Genomic DNA, 5,272 nt, shown 5'->3' with positions numbered 1-5,272 from the left:
TCATCCATCCATCCATACTCAGCATACTCATCCATCCATCCATGCTCACAAATCCATGCTCAGCATACCCATCCATACTCAGCATACTCATCCATCCATCCATACTCAGCATACTCATCCATCCATCCATGCTCACCCATCCATACTTAGCATACTCATCTATCCATCTATGCTCACCCATCTATACTCAGCATACTCATCCATCCATCCATGCTCACCCATCCATACTAAGCATACTCATCCATCCATCCATGCTCAGCCATCCATACTCAGCATACCCATCCATGCTCAGCCATCCATCCATGCTCACCCATCCATACTCAGCATACTCAGCCATCCATACTCAGCATACTCATCCATCCATCCTCATCCGTACTCAGCATACTCATCCATCCATCCATGCTCACCCGTCCATACTTATCCATCCATCCATGCTCACCCATCCATACTCATCCATACTCAGCATACTCATCCATTCATCCATACTCAGTATACTCATCCATCCATCCTCACCCATCCATACTTAGCATACTCATCTATCCATCTATGCTCACCCAACTATACTCATCCATACTCAGCATACTCATCCATTCATCCATACTCAGCATACTCATCCATCCACCCATGCTCACCCATCCATACTTAGCATACTCATCTATCCATCTATGCTCACCCATCTATACTCAGCATACTCATCCATCCAGCCATGCTCACCCATCTATACTCAGCATACTCATCCATCCATCTATGCTCACCCATCTATACTCAGCATACTCATCCATCCATCTATGCTCACCCATCCATACTCAGCATACTCATCCATCCATACTAAGCATACTCATCCATCCATGCTCACCCATCCATACTCAGGATACTCAGCCATCCATACTCAGCATACCCATCCATACTCAGCATACTCATCCATCCATCCATGCTCACCTATCCATACTCAGCATACTCATCTATCCATCCTCATCCACACTCAGCATACTCATCCATCCATTCATGCTCACCCATCCATACTCATCCATCCATCCATGCTCACCCATACTCAGCATACTCATCCATCCATGTTCAGCCATCCATACTAAACATACTCATCCATCCATCCATGCTCAGCCATCCATACTCAGCATACTCATCCATCCATCCATGCTCAGCCATCCATTCATCCTCAGCAATACTCATCCATCCATCCATACTCAGCCATACCCAGTAATACCCAGCAATACTCAGCCATACCCAGCCGTACTCAGCCATACTCAGCCATACCCAGCCATCCCAGCCATACTCAGCCGTACCCAGCCATATTCAGTCGTACTCATCCATACTCAGAATACTCATCCATCCATGCTCAGCAATCCATACTGAGCATACTCATCCATACTCAGCATACTCATCCATCCATCCATACTCAGCTATCTATACTCAGCATACTCATCCATCCATCCATGCTCAGCCATCCATACTCAGCATACTCATCCAACCATCCATGCTCAGCCATCCATACTCAGCATGCTCATCCATCCATCCATGCTCAGCCATCCATTCATCCTCAGCAATACTCATCCATCCATCCATGCTCCCCTGCCACCCCCATCCATAATAAGCCATACCCAGCAATACTCAGCCATATCCAGCAATACTCAGCAATACTCAGCCGTACCCAGTCATACCCAGCAATACTCAGCCATACCCACCTGTACTCAGCCATACCCAGCCATCCCAGCCTTACTGAGCCGTACTCAGCCGTACCCAGCCATACTCAGTCATACTCAGTCGTACCCAGCCATACTCAGCCGTACCCAGCCATCCCATCTATACTCAGCCATATCCAGCAATACCCAGCAATACTCAGCCGTACCCAGTCATACCCAGCAATACTCAGCCACATAGGCGTGCGCAGCCTATTGCATTAGGGTGTGCACCCCAAAGCTCAAGCACACATACGTGTGTATATATATAATATGATACACACACTATATTGTCAAAAGTATTGGGACGCCTGCCTTTACACACACATGAACTTTAATGACCTCCCAGTCTTAGTCCAGAGGGTTCAATATTGAGTTGGCTCCGCCCTTTGCAGCTATAACAGCTTCAACTCTTCTGGGAAGGCCGTCCACAAGGTTTAGGAGTGTGTCTATGGGAATGTTTGACCATTCTTCCAGAAGAGCATTTGTGAGGTCAGGCACTTCATGTTGGATGAGAAGGCCTGACTCGCAGTCTCCACTCGAATTCATCCCAAAGGTGTTCTATCGGGTTGAGGTCAGGACTCTGTGCAGGCACATCAAGTTCCTCCACCCCAAACTCGCTCATCCATGTCTTTATGGATCTTGCTTTGTGCACTGGTCTAAATCATTTGGGGGAGGGGGGATTATAGTGTGGGGGGAGGGGATTATGGTGTGGGGTTGTTTTTCAGGGGTTGGGCTTGGCCCCTTAGTTTTGGACAATTTCATGCTCCCAACTTTGTGGGAGGAGTTTGGGGATGGCCCCTTCCTGTTCCAACATGACTGCGCACCAGTGCACAAAGCAAGGTCCATAAAGACATGGACTTAGGAAGGGTGGTGGAAAATTAACTTCAAGTGCAATAATTTACATTATAATAGTAACTAAAACATATAACATTAAGTGTAACAATTTAAAAAACAAAAATTTCAAAATATAATGGTGTGAACCTCCCAGCTAAAAAGTTGTTGCACTTGAAGTTAATTTGTATTGCAATTATCCATAGAGGGGTTTCCACCATCCCTGCTAAGTTTCTATTATGTCTTGTTTTCAAACTGATGTGTATTATATATAAAGTTGCATATCACAGAGACCAGTATTATGGCAGCACCGATAGGCCACACTGTTGGGCACTGATGGCCACTGATTGGCAGCACTGATGGGCTCTGATTGGCAGCACTGATGGGCACGGATCGGCAGCACTGGGCACAGATTGGCAGCACAGAGTAGCACTGATTGGCAGCACAGAGTGTCACTGATTGTCAGCACAGTGTGGCACTGATTGGCAGCACAGATTGGCAGAACTGATTGTCAGTGTCAGCACAATTTGGCACCGATTGGCAGCACAGAGTGGCACTGATTGGCAGCACAGATTGGCAGAACTGATTGTCAGTGTCAGCACAGATTGGCACCGATTGCCAGCACAGAGTGGCACTGATTGGCAGCACAGATTGGCAGTGATTGTCAGCACAGAGTGTCACTGATTGTCAGCACAGTGTGGCACTGATTGGCAGCACAGATTGGCAGAACTGATTGTCAGTGTCAGCACAGATTGGCACCGATTGCCAGCACAGAGTGGCACTGATTGGCAGCACAGATTGGCAGTGATTGTCAGCACAGAGTGGCAGTGATTGGCAGCACAGAGTGGCACTGATTGGCAGCACAGATTGGCAGTGATTGGCAGCACAGATTGGCAGTGATTGGCAGCACAGAGTGGCAGTGATTGGCAGCACAGAGTGGCAGTGATTGGCAGCACAGATTGGCAGTGATTGGCAGCACAGAGTGGCACTGATTGGCAGCACAGATTGGCAGTGATTGGCAGCACAGAGTGGCAGTGATTGGCAGCACAGAGTGGCACTGATTGGCAGCACAGATTGGCAGTGATTGGCAGCACAGAGTGGCAGTGATTGGCAGCACAAATTGGCAGAACTAATTGTCAGTGTCAGCACAGAGTGGTACTGATTGGCAGCACAGAGTGGCACTGATTGGGGAGAGGTAGTGAGATTTGCTAGAGCCCTTGTGTGTGACACTGTCATGTAATGGGAGAAAGACCAGCTGTCACAACACAGCCGCGATGTCGGGGGTGGGCGGGGCCGATGAGCTAACAACCACCAGCCAATGATTGGGCTGCTTAAGAAAGGGGCGGAGCCACATAAAGCAGCCCGCCCAGACCCCTTCCCATTGGCTGGTGTTTGACAGCTCTTAAGCCCGCCCACCCCCGAAATCACAGCTCAGTTTTGACAGATGGACTTTCTCTCTGCAAGCAGTGACATTATCGCACTGTCAGTTCACACACTCAGCGCAGCGGCTCTGGCAAGTTTCACGATCTGCTGCCTGTGCTACCTAGCAGCGCAGGCTACACATTGTTAAATGCAACATTTTGGGGCAGATCTTTGGAGACAGTTTGGAAAGATTAGGGTGTGCCCAGGCACACCCGGCACACCCCGTGGGCACGCCTATGCTCAGCCATACCCAGCTGTACTAAGCCATACCCAGCCATCCCAGCCTTACTGAGCCGTACTCAGCCATACCCAGCCATACTCAGTCATACTCAGCCGTACCCATCCATACTCAGCCGTACCCGGCCATACTCAGCCATACTCATTCATGCTCAGCCATCCCCATCTTCGGCTCATCCATCCCCATTCATGCTCATCCATGCCACAACAGTTATCATCCATGCCACATCCATGCCACTAAAGTGTATTAGGTAGTCAAATTAGATTTGAAACTTATGTCCCTAGAACACCTGATTGTGCTCCCTGCATGTTGGTCCTCTGTATGTGGCCACACTGTGGAAAAGTCTTACACAAGTGGTATGGCCATACTCAGGAGGAGTAGGAGAATCTATTTTGGGGTGTAATTTTTGGTATGTATATGCTATGTGTTAGAAACATTGTGTAAATGGACAACGTTGTGTAAAAAAAATACATTTTAATTTTCTTTACACATTTTCCAAAAACTTGTAGAAAAAAATGACATGTTCAAAAGACTCGATATGCCTCATAGATTATACATTGGGTTTTTTACTTTCCAAAATGGGGTCATTTTTGGGGTGTTTCCATTGTCCTGGTTCTCCAGGGCCTTCAAAAGTGTAATGCCCCCGTACACACGGTCGGACTTTGTTCGGACATTCCGACAACAAAATCCTAGGATTTTTTCCGACGGATGTTGGCTCAAACTTGTTTTGCCTACACACGGTCGCACAAAGTTGTCGGAATTTCTGATCGCCAACAACGCGGTGACGTACACCACGTACGACGAGACTAGAAAAGGCCGGTTCAGAACCAAGCGCGGCACCCTTTGGGCTCCTTTTGCTAATCTCGTGTTAGTAAAAGTTTGGTGAGAGACGATTCGCACTTTTTCAGACTCGTGGCTTTCAGATCGTTTTCTGCCGTTCAGTTTGTGCTTGAGGGTTTGTATCTGCTCTTCAGTGCGTGCAGTCAGTTCGTATCGGAGTTTTCTGTGCGATCTTGCCCGCTCGTTGCTGTTTTTCAGGTCGCTCTTCACAGGCCTTGCTGTTCTTCAGTGCATTCTGTTACTT

The sequence above is a fragment of the Aquarana catesbeiana genome, linkage group LG04 (genome assembly GCF_042186555.1).
Source record: "Aquarana catesbeiana isolate 2022-GZ linkage group LG04, ASM4218655v1, whole genome shotgun sequence".
Classification (NCBI taxonomy): domain Eukaryota; kingdom Metazoa; phylum Chordata; class Amphibia; order Anura; family Ranidae; genus Aquarana; species Aquarana catesbeiana.
The sequence above is the reverse complement of the archived record's forward strand: the minus strand, read 5'-3'. Positions refer to the sequence as shown.